Source organism: Lissotriton vulgaris, chromosome 4_1 (genome assembly GCF_964263255.1).
Source record: "Lissotriton vulgaris chromosome 4_1, aLisVul1.2, whole genome shotgun sequence".
NCBI classification, from domain to species: Eukaryota; Metazoa; Chordata; class Amphibia; order Caudata; family Salamandridae; genus Lissotriton; species Lissotriton vulgaris.
In genome coordinates, this window is record NC_141691.1 from 349,031,851 (window position 1) to 349,048,708 (window position 16,858).

General features: G+C 50.5%; 1 protein-coding gene, 1 non-coding gene and 1 pseudogene across 2 annotated transcripts in view; 1 reads left to right on the forward strand and 2 right to left on the reverse strand.

The window, feature by feature from the left end:
* LOC147718734 (sodium- and chloride-dependent neutral and basic amino acid transporter B(0+)-like) overlaps positions 1-16,858 on the forward strand; it is a 746,574-nt gene that overhangs the window by 686,194 nt on the left and 43,522 nt on the right. The gene's annotated exons all lie outside the window — the stretch shown is intronic.
* LOC147718736 (5.8S ribosomal RNA) lies at positions 2,420-2,572 on the reverse strand. The gene has a single exon (XR_015295310.1). It is a non-coding gene; the product is annotated as a 5.8S ribosomal RNA (ribosomal RNA).
* Positions 3,411-5,217, reverse strand: LOC147718737 (18S ribosomal RNA; annotated as a pseudogene).

A 16,858-nucleotide genomic window follows, 5' to 3' on the forward strand; every position in this document is an offset into this window, starting at 1 on the left:
GGTCCGGGTGGATGCACAAATGCGAGGCATCGAGTGGGAGACGGGACCTTCTGATAGAATCGCACTCTATGCTGACGACGTCCTCTTTTTCCTCACAGACCTGAATAGATCTGGGCCGCGGGTTCTTGACATCATGCGAATATTCGGGGAGGTGTCGGGCCTTCATTTGAACCTACGAAAGTCTGTGTTGTGGGTGCTGGGAGAGAGCGGAGGCCTGGCATCCTGGGCGGCGGCGCTGCAGGAAGCGACTGGAGGCCTTAAATACCTGGGTGTATTTTTGACTGATTTGCGTGGGGTCTCCTGGTTGCGCAACGTTGTGCCTGTATGGGACCGAATCCGATCGGACATGACAACATGGTCCCGCATGCCCCTGAACGTGTACGGCCGCTCGGCCATATTTAAGATGGTAGCCTCCCGCATCTATTATACCAACTGCAGAATCACCCGTATCCTATTCCACCGCAGTGGTTTAAACAGGTGGATTCAGCGCTAAGCCAGTTTCTCTGGGCTGGGGGAGCGGTGAGAGTAGCACTCCGCACATGTTTCCTCTCCACGTATTGTGGTCGCCTGGCAACGTCGGACATTCTGTCTTATTATCAAGCTTCTCACCTGTTGATACTGAATGAATGGTGGTATGGGGACCGGGGCGACCCGGCCTATGCTTTGGAAAGACATTTGATGGACCCCGACACGCTACATACTATCCTTTACTAAGCGACTAAGAGAAAGAGGCCCCCAGTGGTTACTCAAGTAGTGTTTCACATATGGCGCAGGGCACTGGCACAGGGCACCGCCAGGTGGTGGAGCAGACTGACGAGGGAAACTCCATTGTGGCAGAATGGACGATTGCCGGGACTGGTGTCCCTACAGGGGTTCCGTGGCTGGGATACGATTGGCATATCTGCCTTAGGCCATGTTATGAAGGGCACAACCCTCAAATCGTTCCAGGAGTTACGGGAGGAATACGACATGCCCCGAACCCAGTTCTTTCGGTATTTGCAGTTCCGCCACGCTATTACACCCACCCTGAACGGCCTAGACTCATTGCCCGAATTCAGCCCGTTGGAAGCTAAGGTGTTCATGGGGGAATTGGAAAGTAAAAAAATATCGAACATCTACCAAACACTGGTTACACATTGCTTCTCTTCCCTAGACAAACTGCAGACTAAATGGGAGGGAGACGTAGGTGCGCTAGAGGAGGAAGACTGGAGAGAAGCGCATGAGGCTCCAAGAGGAGCGGCAATTGCGGTACGCCTGCGATTTATTCAGTACAAATATCTGCATAGAGCTTATTTAACTAGGGAACGGCTGTGGAAGGCTGGCTTGATTGCGTCTCCTGATTGCTTGAGGTGTGGTCGAGAGGTTGGCACTTTTGTACATACGGTGTGGTCGTGCGATGGGCTGCTGAGGTTTTGGTCGGGAGTGTGGGACTGCCTATCTGAGGTGTTGGGCTGGGAGCTCCCCCGCTCGCCGCAGCTGGGTCTTCTTCATGTCCTGGAACAGGTGGGGGGAAACATCTACAAATGACATTTGCTGCTTCTGGGCCTTACAGTGGCCAAGAGGGATGTGGTTTGAGCCTGGAAAGACCCCAGGACCCCCCTGGTGGGAGTGTGGAAAAGGGATTAGATTTCTATATGGGACTGGAGCATCTGATCTTTGAAGGCTGGGGTTGCCCTGGCTAGCATTATAAGATATGGAAGAAATGGGCAGACAATAGAGGACTATGGCTGGAACCGCCAGTACAAGATAAAGCTGAAGCAAGCCAATTGGACATTGATCCCGGGTGATAAGAAATACACACTAAATGTTTCTTGACATGCTTTTTATTTGTAGACTAACTAGACACTGTGCAGGGGGCTGGGGGGGGATCCGGGTAGGGGGAGTGGGAGGGAGACTGGAGGGGGGACATAGGAATGTTACTTTATTTCAAACTGTTGCTTGAATTGCCTATGTACGATTATTACTTTAATGCTCACAGCTTCTCCGGTGCCCGGAGCTCTGTGCCTTTCTTGCAATCTTTCAACAGCACAATAAAATTTTGTTCTGAAAAAAAAAAGGGTGCCGGGGAAGGTCAGGCCCCTGCTGGATCAGATCTGGAGGGGTTTCACCCTCCCCGGGAAGTTGGTTGCGGAGATGGGCGCCTGAGGCGTGTGCGGGCGGCCATCCGGTGGGACGCCACAGACAGCCACATGTGGCATGCAGCCAGGCACCCCAGGAAGGGCCTGGGATGGACCGGTCGCCAGACCCCTTCTCGGGGCCAGGCACCCCAGCTGCGTACCTCCACGGCAGGACCCGGCGAGGGACCCTGCCACAGGTGTTCGGGGGGCCTGACCTTGTGGAGGGATGAAAGGAAATGGAGCTAACCCTGCAACGGCCTCAGCCGTGTCCCAGGGAAGCCCCGGGGTGAATGACGATCGAGCGACCCTCAGAGAGGAGTAGCCCGGGAGGAACCCAGGGTCGCAAGGTGCATTCGAAGTATCGATGATCAATGTGTCCTGCAATTCACACTAATTCTCACAGCTAGCTGCATTCTTCATCGACCCACAAGTTGAGTGATCCACCGGCAAGAGTCACAGGGAACTCTTCGAAAATGTTTGCCGACCTGCGGGCGCCAGAGAGGCGGGAGGAAGGTGATGCTATCCGTCCACTGCACATGCACTGCACAAGACTTTCCCTGTTTGAGTCAGACTGCACCGTTAGGAGAAAAAAAGCATTGACAGGTGCTCGCCCGGGAGTCCCCACACTCCCACCAGCAGGTGAGAGAGGGAGCTCCCGGAGCAACAGAAGCAGGCAGCCCCGCAGCTGCCGGTCCCTCCCAGAGTAACCAGGAGGGACCACACGAGTCTTCAAACCCGTCTGCCCTGCCGCACGGGACTAGGTTGAACTGGGTACCTCACAATGAGGGAGGGTCGCTCCACCAGCACATCAGCCGTCCGTTGCTGGGCAGCGCCGAGCCATGCATGCCTCCAACAGAGTGGAGCCGGGGTTCCCTCGCAGGCCCTCAGCCCTTTCTCTTCCTGGCCGCCCTGCCACGCAAGAAGGCCTGCTTCTCAGTCGCCCGGAACCCGGTCAGGCCGGGATTCGGGAACGGGAGGGCCCAGTCGGCACCAGGGCCTTTCGAGGGAGGGGTGGTACCAGCACGGGGATGCACTGACATTCAGTTTCCCCAAATTCAGGGGCAGTCATTCTGGGTTGCCCCATCTCCGGTCCCTCACGTGTCGGTCAGGCCCTCCCAGGGGGGAAGAGGCCCGCCGAAGTCCGGTCCTCACCAAAGCGCCCCATGCGCCCGTGGACAGCTCCAACGGCCGGGGCGTGCAAGGGCAGGGCCGGGCCCTGTACCTACAGTGTGTGCTTGCAGGAGGAAGTCGAGGGCTTCGGGCTGGCGCCTTCGGTCACTTGGGCCACTCCGTTAATGATCCTTCTGCAGGTTCACCTATGGAAACCTTGTTTGGCATTTTACTCTCTGAAGATAGTTAAGTTTGATTGTCTTCTCAGCGTTCCGTAGGGCAGTTGCTGACCCCGGCGTGACCGATCCGAGGACCTCACTAAACCATCCAATGGGTAGTAGAGAGGGGCGGTGTGTACAAAGGGCAGGGACCTAATCAACGCGAGCTAATGACCCGCACTTACTGGGAATTTCTTGTTCATTGGAAATAATTGCAATCCCCAATCCCTATCACGAACGGGATTCAGCGGGTTACCAGCACCTGTCGGCGAAGGGTAGACACACGCTGATCCGTTCAGTGTAGCGTGCTGGCAGCCCCGAACATCTAAGGGCATCACAGATTGCCCGATCTCGTGTGGCAGAACGCCACTTCTCCCTTTAAGAAGTTGGACGTCGACCACTGGGGGTTGCCTAACTAGTTAGCATGGAGGAGTCTTGTTCGTTATCAGATTTTACCAGACAAATCGCTCCACCAACTAAGAACGGCCATGCACCACCACCCACAGAATCGAGAACGAGCTAACAATCTGTCAATCCTTTCCGTGTCTGGGCCGGGTGAGGTTTCCCGTGTTGAGTAAATTAAGCCGCAGGCTCCACTCCTGGTGGTGCCCTTCCATCAATTCCTTTAAGTTTCAGCTTTGCAACCATACTACCAGCGGAACCCAAAGACTTTGGTTTCCTGGAAGCTGCTCAGCTCGTCATGGGAATAACCCACCGGATTGCTAGTCGGCATTGTTTATGGTCGGAACTACAACGGTATCTGATCGTCTTCAAACCTCTGACTTTCATTCTTGATTAATGAAAACATTCTTTTCAAATGCTTTCGCTTCGGTTCATCTTGCGCCAGTCTAAGAATTTTAGCTCTAGTGGCACAATATGAATGCCCTCTGCCATTCCTCTTAATCATGGCCCCAGTTCTGAAAAATAGAACCGGATTCCTATTCCATTATTCCTAGCTGAAGTATTCAGGCGACCGGCCTGCTTTGAACACTCCAATATTTTCAAAGTAAACGCTGCGGACCCCCAGGACATTCAGTCAAGAGCATCAAGGGGGAGCCGAGAGGCGGGGACAGGGACAGGCAGTACCTCGCCTCGCGGCGGACCGCCAGCTCGATCCCAAGATCTAACTACAAAATTACGAGCTTTTTAACTGCAGCAACTTTAATATACCGTATTAGAGCTGGAATTTCACTGGCTGCTGGCACCAGACTTGCCCTCTAATGGATACTCGTTAAAGGATTTACAGTGTACTCATTCCAATGACAGGACCTCGAAAGAGTCCTGTATTGATATTTTTCGCCACTATCTCCATGAGTTGGGAGTGGGTAATTTGCGCGCCTGCTGCCTTCCTTGGATATTGTAGCCATTTCTCAGGCTCCCTCTCCGGAATCGAATCCTGATTCCCCATTAACCATGGTCACCATGATAGGCACAGAAAGAACATGGAAAGTTGATAGGGCAGACATCCGAATGTATCATTGCCGTCACGGGGACGTACAATAGGCCCAAGTTTATCTAGAGTCACCAAAGCGGCCGGGCAAGCCCGGATTGGTCTTTGTCTGATAAATGCACGCATCCCGGGAGGTCAGCTTCATCGGCATGTATTAGCTCTAGAATTACCACAGTTATCTAAGTAACAGATGGAGCGATCAAAGGACCCATAGCTGATTTAATGAGCCATTTGCAGTTTCACTGTACCGGCCGTGTGTACTTACACGTGCATGGCTTATTCTTTTAGACAAGCATATGCTACTGGCAGGATCAACCAGGTAGCTGCACCTGCTCACCAGGTGAGTCCGCATGTTCATCTCCCCGACCGGCAACCTTCACGCACCCCTCCCTATTGGGAACCTGTTGGGGGAAGGAACCCACCTGCCTTGGCGGGAGGGCTCGCTGGAGGGGTGTTGAGAGGTGCTGTTGCATGGGCACAGGAAGGTCCAGCCATCTTCCCGGGAGGAAGAGGCGGAGTGAGGCGCAGCCTGAGCAAGACGCAGGGGTGCCGGGGCCTGGCACCCGTGAAACCCCTTGGAATGGTCATTCTGAGCTCCTGTGGAAATGTGCTGGGCGGAGAGAGGTGCAGCGCGGCGCACGGGGTCTACGGACCTGCTGGGTAGCAGCAACCGAGGGTCTGGCGCCTCCTGACCCCTTTCACTCAGGTCAGACCACTGGGGGCACAGGCAGCCGGGGCCGTTAGGCCTTTGATCTGCTGGGTAGAGTGAAGGGCCTCCCGCCAGGTGGCAGGACCTCGAGTCGGTCGGTCCATGCGGGGTGGAAGCTCTTTGCTTGAAACAACAGCCGAGGCTGGCCAAGCAGTCCAAGCAGTCCATCCCTAAACAGTGCCCAATCAATCGGTGTACTACAGGGGCCGGACCTGGCAGGTTGCCCTGCATGGGGGATGCCGGCTTTGCGTCCCTGCCTGCTCCTGAGGCGAGCAGGCCTGGAGGAAAGGCCCATCGGAAAGGGACTGAGAGGCAGACACAGACCTGAGCCCCTAGGGGCCCGGCGGGCGGGCCCGGGTACTGCCTTCCCCTGTCTCGGAATCACCAGACGCAACAGAGGTCTGACTGAGCAGGCTCGGAGAAAAAGGACCAACGGGAAGGGGCTGAGGCAGGTTCTGCCTTCCCCTGTTTCAGAATCGCTGGACCTCACGGAGGGCTGACTGACCCTCTACCTAGTAATCTGGAGGAAAATTACCCCCCTTTCTTGTAATCCGTGCACACGAGGTGACCGAGTGGACCCAAGGCGCGAAAGTACCCGCCCTCTGGAAAGCCCTCGCTGGGATTGGGATTGGGGAGGCAAATGAGCCCTCATCGGCCATCTGGTCACCCCATAGGAAAGCATTGTATGCGACCAGATGTCTGAGGGGATAGGTGCGACCAGATGGCCGAGCACGAAAGAGAAGCCATCTGGTCGCTCTGTACCCCAACAAAAGAGTGAGCAGGTGCCAGGGCATGGGGACCAGAGGCCCAGGGCCTCAGCTGGGCCCTAGCCATGGAGGCTGCAAGGGTAGACGCAATGGGCCCTCCGACCCGGGCCCACAGACACCTTGACAAGCAGGGGAGGCCTGCATGGGGCCTACGGACCCCCGTCCTGGGCCCTTGGTGGAGCAGTAGTCCAGGGGACAGGGCCCAGAGCTGGAGTACCTAACCTGGGACCCACTGGACACCTTCCCGGGCACCCTGCCATGCAGCAGGACCGAGGCAGAGTCCAGGGTGGGGAAGCTGTCCTCCCCAGGGCCCTCAGGGGCCCTGGCCAGAACCCGTCCTGGGCCTTTGGCAGAGCGGCAGGCCGGAAGACCGCTCCCAGGGCTGGTGCACCTGACCTGGGGCCCGGCGGGCCCCTGGACCTAGCCAGATTTCCCAGGCCCAGAAGCACAGGGGAAGCCTCCCCGGGCCCACCGGACACCACCCCTGGTACCTTGCCACGCAGCAAGACCGAGGACAGAGCCGAGGGTAGGGTGGCTGCCTGACCTGGGGCCTGCGGCTCCCAGGCCGAGAGGCACGGGGGAAGCATCCCAAGGCCCGCCGGACACCATCCCGGGCACCCTGCCACACAGCAGGACAGAGTCCGGGTTGGGGAGGCCACCCTCCCCGGGGCCCCTGAACCCAGCCAAGCAAGGGGAGTCTCCCCGGGCACCACGGAACCCCCTCCCGGGCCTTTGGCAGAGCAGCAGGCCAGGGGATGGGGCCCAGGGCTGGAGCACCAAATCCGGGGCCCGACCAGGCCCCTGGACCCAGCCAGGGGTTCCAAGCCCAGAGGCGCAGCGGTAGCCTCTACGGGCCCACAGGACACCATACCAGGCACCCTGCCATGCAGCAGAACCGAGGACAGAGCCTGGGTTGGGGAGGCCACCCTCCCCAGGGCCCCTGAACCCAGCCAAGCAGGGGGAGGCAGGACGGCAGCACGGGGGAGAGGGCTCAGGGCTGGAGCACCTGACCTGAGGCCTGGCAGGGCCCATGGACCTAGCCGGGGCTCCCAGGCCCAGAGGTTCAAGGGAAGCCTCCCCGGGCCTGTGAGACCCCATCCCAGGCACACTGCCGTTCAGCAGGACAGAGGACAGAGACCGTGGTGTGGAGGCCACCCTCCCCAGGGCCCCTGGGAGTCCCTGAACCCAACCAAGCAGGGCGAGGCTCTCGTGCCCACAGGACCCAATCTGCGCAGCCTGCCACCTGGCAGGCCCCGGGACTGACCCTGGGCTGGGGCGGCATCCTGGCCCGTCCAGCTGCCGGCTGAGGACCACTAGGCTCAGAGGGGTTCTGGAGTACCTAGTAATCTGAAGGAAGGCTACCCCCTTTCTGATAACCCGTGCACACGGCGAGACTCAAGGGACCTTAGGCGCAGACAAGTCCGACCTCCTAGAGCCCTGGCTGTGATTGGGGAGGAAAATGAGCCCTCATTGGGACTTCCAGGGCAGCCCGGCCATCTGTTCGCCCCATTGGAAAGCATTGCGTGCGACCAGATGGCCAAGGGAAAGGTGCGACTGCATGGCCGGGACAGAAAGGCCACCCATCTGCCCGCCGGAGCCTTCGCGGTTGGGCTCCCGCCTGCCCTTGCAGGGCCCGGTGGCTCCGCTTCCCGAAGGGCTCGGGGACCCCGACTGGACCTCAGGCATGGGGTGGACCGCTGGAGCTCTAGTGCCCGGACACCCGGGGGAGGACTGCCCAGGACCCATGGAGCCCGTCCCAGGCACTTTGCCATGCCGTGGTCCGGAGCCCCTGGACAGAGGAGAGATGTCGTCTGAGCAATGCCCATCTGGTCACCGGCAAAGAAGCGCCAGCCCGGATTGGGTGTCCCGGCATACCCTGCCCATAATAATCCGAAGGAAAGCGACCCTCTTTTTGGTAACCCTTGCACACCGAGTGATGGAGGGGACCCAGGGCCCAGAGGCGGCCGACCTCCAGCAGCCCTGGCGGGGAAGTGGGAGGCAAATGAGCCCCCATCTGGACTTCTAGGGCAGCCCAGCCATCTAGTCACCCCACTGGAAAGCATTACTTGCGACCAGATGGCCATGGGGAAGGTGCGACCAGATGGCTGGGACAGAAAGGACTCCTGTCGGCCAGCCCGAGCCTTTGCGATTTGGCTACAGCTTGCCCTTGCAGGGTCCAGGGGTTCCGCTTCCCGGGTGCTCGGGACCCTGGCTGGACCTCAGGCACGGGGTAGACCGCTGGAGCTCTAGGGCCCAGACGTCCGGGGGTAGGACTGCCCAGGATCCATGGAGCCTGTCCCAAGCACTTTGCCATGCCGTTGGCCGGAGCCCCCAGATGGAGGAGAGGTGTCATCCGAGCATTGCCCATCTGGTCACCGGCAAAGAACCGCCAGACCGGAATGGGTGTCCCAGCATACCCTGCCCATAGTAATCCAGAGGAAAACTACCCCCCTTTCTGATAACCTGTGCGCACCAAGTAACGGAGGGGACCCATGGCGTTGAGGCGCCCGACCTCCGGGAGACCTAGCTGGGATCGGGGATGCAAATGAGACCCCATTGGGACTTCCAGGGCAGCACGGCCATCTGGTAGCCCCATTGGAAAGCATTGTATGCGACCAGATGGCTGAGGGGAAAGGTGCGACCACATGGCCTGGACCAAAAGGATTCCCATCTGCCCGCCTGAGCCTTCACGGTTGGGCTCCTGCCTGCCCTTGCAGGGCTCGGTGGCTCTGCTTCCCGGGGAGGCTCAGGACCCTGGCTGGGCCTCAGGCATGGGGTGGACCGCTGGAGCTCTGGGGCCTGTACGACTGGGGGAGGACTGCCCAGGACCCGTGGAGCCCAACCTGGTTACTTTGCCACGCCGTGGGCTGGAGCCGCCAGGCCAAAACTCAGGCCCGGGGCTGGTCCCTGCTTCTCAACTCGGCCAGGCCGGGGAAATCGGGGAGCCTGCCTGGGAACAAGGGACCCCTGTCCCGGGCATACTGACGCTTGTCTTGCCGCAGGACTTGGGCCGTTTTCCACTCATTTCTTTCCATAATTATGTATAGTGGCATTATGCCAACTCTGCCCAGCCCTACTTTCAGCACTGCACGCCATTCTGGCGGTTGGTCCCATTCACCGTTACGCCCACCATCGTAATGGGACCCTCGGTCTCTGCAATAGTTTTGGGCATACCTCCCTTGAGTAGTTGAAGAGCTGTAGTAGCTCCTTAGACAGTAGTAAAGTGTTGTTTGGCACAGAAACTTTAAAAGCATATGCTGCTTTTGGTTATGAATATATCAGCATTTGTTAAAACGTCTAAAGTAAACCCGACATAACACAATAACTTATACCTAACAACAAAATTAAAACATAACAGCACATCAGTCAAAAAGGAGGCAAAACAAACAGTATTACATTTAAAAAATCACAATTCAATTATGCAGCATAGAGAGATAGCACAAAAAAATGACTTAATATTCCACCACATTAAAATGCCACACAACAAATATCCACAAACGATCTTGTCACACATTACCAGTGGTAAAAGGTGTTTGAAGCCAGAACTCCCTTAAATTACCACCAAGGAAATGCAATAGCATAAGTAAAAATGTCGCCAAATAAACTTTTCTATTTTTGCCAGAAAGCTTCAGTATACTTGTATCTAATAAAGTTTGCTGTTCCATTTTTATCAGAGTGTGGACGATTGTAGTTTCTAGAACTTACAGCGAGAGATATATGAAAACAATGGTGGTGGGTAATTTGAGCAGACCGTGGGGGATGGGCCACTCCCCCAAACACGTACATACACACACTCAATCATTTACAGACATGCTCCCTCACACCCAACAATTCACAAGCATTCACACATAAACTGAGAAATGTGGCTGTTGATTGAGTAGTGTGTTAGCCATTCAAAAGTAACAGCCACGATCCATGTTAGGGTGAAACACAAAAGTCACTAAATTTACCTCAGTTTAACTGTCTGGTAGCATGGTTTTAAAGCACCTAGGCTTAACGTAGACGCAATGTGTAAAGTATTTATGTAGCACATAAATAGTAATAAAGTAAAAATACAACCCAAGAAAACTCCCACACCAATTTAGAAAAATCAAGTACATTTTGATAAATTGGTAGCAAAATGAAAAAAATCCAATCAGTAGAAACTGAATTATGAATATTTAAATGAAAAAATGAAAAATTGTCCCTAAAGATCAAACCACCAACCACAAACATCTTGTCAAGCAAGATCGGGACAAAGTAAAAAATTATGGCCAAACTCAGTTGAGATAAACAAAGTGGATTGAAAAAAAATACTAGTAACTGGGTTAGCAGTAGTGTGGCAAGTGTTTTGGCGCCTCTAAGGTTCACGTTAGTCTGAACAACTAAATATTATATGCGGTGCAACAAGTAAAAGGATAACCCACAACCTCCAAAGCGGACCGTAGTCCTAATACATAAAACAAGCAACTTGTGCACACGCAATTATTATTAGCAGTATTAATGCTGAAAGTATCCCATGAATCACACAATCATGCAATATATGATTTCAACAAAGTTCTTTTTCTCCTTTTCAGGTTCATTTATTTTTCAGGTGCCCAGCCAACTTGTGTTTCGTCTTGGAATACCCCACGACTTCTTCGGGGTTATCGAAAAGACGGCACAACTATAAAGTAAATCTCTCTGCCGTTTCTACTTCCGTCCCGGCTGAAATCTCCACAGTAATTTAAAACCAAAGTTCGGTCAAGTGGCGGCGATAAGTCAATCCCAAAGTTGGGGTGAGGAGGGGGGGGGGCGCGAGTGTGGCTCCCTGTGTCCCCGTACAAGCCTCTCCAGCATGTGTAGTGCTTCTTAATTCTGCAACTGCACGCCTTTTTTGATAAATTGGTAGCAAAATGACAAAAATCCAATCAGTAGAAACTGAATCATGAATATTTAAATTTAAAATGAAAACCACAGACATCTTGTCATGCAAGATCGGGACAAAGTAAAAAATTATGGCAAAACTCAGTTCAGATAAAAAAAGTGGATTGGTCCCAGTCCCCGCTTACCTTCGGACATAGAAGAAATGTCTGAGAAGTTAAAGTTTCAACCTTAGTCGGAAGGCCTCTGGATGAAGTTGCAATAAAGATTCCTTTGTTCTGACAAGGGGCACGATTACGAGTTTGATGATGTCACTGCTGTACTGCGCCGGTCTACTGCCCACCGTATTATGATGTCACCACTGGCCCAGCAGCCATGCTTCTGATGGCAAGGCAGGTGTGTATACTTTGACTGCACAAGTGTTAAATGCACCCTATGCATGACGCATGTAAACAAAATACATACTAGGAGTACTTTCCCATTGCTGGAGTCTGACCCATTATGTGCCCAGTCCACTCAGGGGTAAAATACTGCAAAATGGACATACTTTCTGCACCAATAGGGTAATTTTCTTTGGTTCAAGATGCTGCTGTGAAGGGGGCTGTGGAGGATAGCATCCATATGGGAGACTGAAGGGAAGAAAAGCAAATGGATGTGTATGCAACCCAATTCTGTAGATTCCAATGACTTGAAGAAGGCGGTCCTCCTGCCAGGGTCATCTAGAAAGAAAGCCAACTCCTAATTCGGATGGCGGGAAACATTTCTATACCGCCCTCTGACAGCTGCCTTCTCCATACTGCCATTGAGGCGGTCGGCGAATCGCAGGCTGTGCCGTTGGTGCTCCGGCAGTCTATCATTATGCAAACTGGCAACATCGTGATATGGCGGGCAGACCGCAATCTAGGCTGCAGGGTTTCTGATGCTGTTTTGCCGGCAGTTCGCTTACTGCCAAACTTGTAGTCAGGCCCTTAGCCTCTTTTTTGGAAGTCAAAGATTGCCATGAGGGCAAAGATGTAGGATGTAGCTGGTGAATGCTCCACAAAGCCAGATACCCCTTATGAACGAGCCGCTGAATGGGAATTGCTGCTGTGGTGTAGGACTTAGCAGGAGCTGCTGTAACCTCAGGCCTACCTTTTATGCAACTTGGTCATATTGGTGAGCAGGTAAGTCCCAGTCTTGTCGGAGAATTCTTTGGCCAAAAAGTTTCAAGTCCAAAGTGTTCGTTTTCAACTATCTAGGCACCTTTAGCATCACTTCCAAGGGTCCAGGACTGGAGAGGCACCACTTAGAGGATCACTCAGGAAGGGTCCAGGTGCCGGTTCGAGGAAGCTGAAGCCTTTTCCGTCCATAAGGCTCTTATCAGCCCTTGGGCTCACTCTAGAAGTTTTTAGTTCAAGTAAAAGCAGCCAAACATGGGGGCCCAAAGTGAGCTTCAGGCAGCAGAACAGTCCTTCTTGTTGAAGGAAAGTATGCAGCTACAGTAGCAGCAGGTAGTCTTCTGAGAGTCCTTCTGCAGATCCAGAAAGAGAACTGAAGAGTAGGTCTGAGGGTCCCCTTTTTATATCTGGTGCTCACTTTTGAAGTGGAAGAAAATTCTGGAGGCTTCCCCCCACAGAAGCGTCTGAAATTTCCTGCCTCCCTGCCCTCAGTCTGTCTACAGGCAAAAAAGCCTATAGAAAGGCAAGTAGGGCTGCTCACAGCTTCACCCCTCCCATCCTGCCTGAGTTGGTCCATTCAGGCACACCTAGTCTCTCTATTGTGTGGCTGTATGAGAGGAATATACAAAGGTTAACTGCCATTCAAACCCAGTCATATGACCCAGGAACAGGGTGCAGGCAACAAAGGGCAGGAAAATCCTAACTTTCAGAAAGCGTCATTTTCACAATGGAGACCTAAATTCTGGCTTTACTGTTTAAGAGGATTTTAAATTGAAATTCCACAGACACCAAACATGTCTTTCTTACTTGCTCTCAATTAAACGTTATAGTTTTTCAATGCCTGGACACATGAAACTTAAAAGTACATGTCCAGCTTTTTAAATACTATGCACCCTGCTCTATGGGCTGTTTAGGCCAACCTTAGGGGTGACATATATATATATATATATATATATATTAACTGAAAAAAGCATAGGTTTCTAGCCTTGTATAGTTAGGAATTAGCTTTAAAAAAAACTTAGAAATTCACTCAAAAAAAGTTTTAGGGGTGTTATAGTTTGCTGGACATTTCACTCATACAAAACCATTGAAATTGTTCCTATATAGTTAGTTGGACTAACTATATTGCGCACACCCGCAATGCACTACTGATGATGTCACATATTAGATCATTCATGACATGGTCAGTGACATCACTGATGACATCTCAAATGACATCACTGATGACATCATCCAGTGAATTTGGTTCGCTTCTTTATTTAAATATGCATTATATATATAGCAATTTGCAATGAAGAATGAGTGGATATATATAAATAAATATTTGGATGGAGGATTTAGTAGCAGTGTAATTGACTGTTTACTTGACCAATTTATAGTGTCTCACTAAATATAGTGGATAGGGACACTACTCAATTTCAGGAAAAAACTCAAAACTTGGTTGTTCTGAACTTAAACCTCTCCCTCCACAAATGAGAGCTCTGCAACGCTAGCGCCGAGACACCCTTGGGTATTTGCGCACTCTAAAAATCGCACAAAATAAATAAATAAATAAATGTTTGAAAGAAAACTATTATCTCATGCTTTTCCCACAGTGGTTTCCAAGGTGTATGTGATTGTCATGTGGATGATGTCATCAGTGATGTCATCAGTGATGTCATTTGAGATGTCATCAGTGATGTCACTGACCATGTCATGAATGATCTAATATGTGACATCATCAGCAGTGCATTGCGGGTGCGCGAAATATAGATAGTCCAACTAACTATATAGGAGCAATTTCAATGGTTTTGTATGAGTGAAATGTCCAGCAAACTATAACACCCCTAAAACTTTTTTTGAGTGAATTTCAAAGTTTTTTTTAAAGCAAATTCCTAACTATATAAGGCCTGAAACCTATGGATTTTTCAGTGAATTTCAAAGGTTTTTTAAATGCTAATTCCTAACTATATAAGGCCTGAAACCTATGGTTTTTAAAGTGAATTTGCAAGGTTTTTTAAATGCTAATTCCTAACTATATATGGCCTGAAACCTGTTTTTTTCAGTGAATTTGCAAGGTTTTTTAAATGCTAATTCCTAACTATATCTGGCGTGAAACCTATATTTTTTTCAAAAAACTTCAAAGGTTTTGTAAATGCAAATTCTATTAGCGAATAACGTTTTTATATGTTAATATCCTTCTAGTACCACCTGAGCAGCCATCTTATTTCTCAGTAGAACTGAGGCACAAGAGAGCACAAAACAAGAGTGGAAAACGCAAAAAGGAGGCAGGGTAGAGACTCCCTGACCCCCTAGCCCTTCTCAGGTTGTCCCAGAAGGACCCCCAAGAGCAAAATTATTATTTATTTATTTATTATAAAATCACGGGGTACGCGCACGGTACACGTACCCCGCGATTTTTTGATTTTTCTTTTTTGCCCTTGGGGGTCCTTCTGAGACCCCCTGAGAAGGGCTAGGGGGTTGGGGGGTCTCTACCCTGCCCCCGTTTCGTGTTTTCCACTCTTGTTTTGGGCTCTCTTGTGCCTCAGTTCTCCTGAGAAACAAGATGGTGGCCAACTATTCCTGGTTTGGACAGTTTGGAATGTTGACAATCGACTGCCAGCCAATCAGGATCACGCTTGCGCACATAAGGGTACGCGCATGTACGCGTACGGTACGCGTACGTGCGCGGACCCGTAAGCTCATATAGATATATATGTGTTTTTGAACCTAATTTTCATAAAAACCACTGGAGCAATTTTCACCAAACATAGCAAAGGCACATCTGAGTACCAGTCCCTACAATTTTGCCAAGTTTGGCATTATTCCGTTCAGTGGTTCGGGCTGTAGACTTGTCAGACCGTCCTATGGAAATTAGCATGGGGAAAACACGTTTTGGGACCCCCCTTTTTTCTCAGCCCCCACTTCACGAGTCCCCCTGAAACATTTAGGGAAGGAGCTGAGCGGAGCTGGCCACATTTTTGGAAAATTACACGCAAATCCCTCAACCGGCGCCAAAGTTATTCCCAATAGAATGTTGCGGAATTCCTATGGTAGCCAATCGCCAGTAGGTAATATATTTTTATATGTATATATATATATATATATATATATTCAATGAAAAAACCATTGGTTATAGAACATATATAGTTAGGAATTTGCATTTACAAAACCTTATTTTACTCGCATAAAACCATTGAAATTCCATATATAGTTAGATGCGCTAACTATATATCGCGCACCCGCAATCCACTGCTGATGATGTCACATATTACATCATTCATGACATGGTTAGTGACATCACTGATGACATCACTGATGACATCTCAAATGACATCACTGATGACATCACTGATGACAACATCCAGTGACTGTATGTCACTGTAAAGTTAAAATATGTCTTACATATTGAAGAATGAGTGGATGTATAAGTGTCTGGATGAAGGATTTAGTAGGTGCATGACTGACTGTATGAGTGAGTGATTAAATGTGTCTCACTGAGTGCATGGGTTAGTGACTAAACTGTTTTAATTTGTGCATCATTATATCTGTTGTTCTACAAACTGCTGCATATGTTGATCAGTAGCTATATGAGTAACTGTATGGGTTACTCATTGGTTGTCCAAGTATTTGTATGGGAAACTGAGTGTGTGTGTATGGGTGGCTGGGAGGTGTGTGACTCTGTACATAGATGTGTGAGTAGTTGATTCACTATATGTATGGGTTCAAAAGTGCATGTGGAAACAGCTGTATGGGCGGTTGACTGTGCATGAGTGTATTAGTGAGTGAATGGATATCTCAGTGCTACATGTCAAAGTAAGTACATATGTAAAACACAGTACATGTGAGAGTTGACATCTATAAATAACTGTGCATAAGAGCCAGTGAATGTGTGAGTGGCTGTATGGATCATTGTGAACATGTATCAGGGATTGTATAAGAGAGTAAAGTAAATATGTGTTAGTATATGTTTGAATAAGTAAGGTGTGTATAACTGTATAGTTGAGAAAATGGAGGTGTGATTGATATTTTGCATAACTGACTAGGTGTGTGAGTAACTCCATGAATGAGTGACAGTCTGTGACTGTCTGTTTACACTGATTGTATCTAAGGTTATATTAGAGTCTGAAGAGGTTCATGGTATTATCACATGAATGATATCATCAGTGATGTGATCAGTCATGTCAAATGAGATGTTATCAGTGATTTTATCAGTGATGTCATTTGAGATGTCATCAGTGATGTCATCAGTGATGTCACTAACCATGTCATGAATGATGTAATATGTGACATCATCAGCAGTGGATTGCGGGTGCGCGATATATAGTTAGTGCATCTAACTATATATGGAATTTCAATGGTTTTATGCGAGTAAAATAAGGTTTTGTAAATGCAAATTCCTAACTATATATGTTCTATAACCAATGGTTTTTTCATTGAATTTTCAAGGTTTTGTAAATGCAAATTCCTAACTATATATGGACTATAACCTATGGTTTTTTCTGTGAA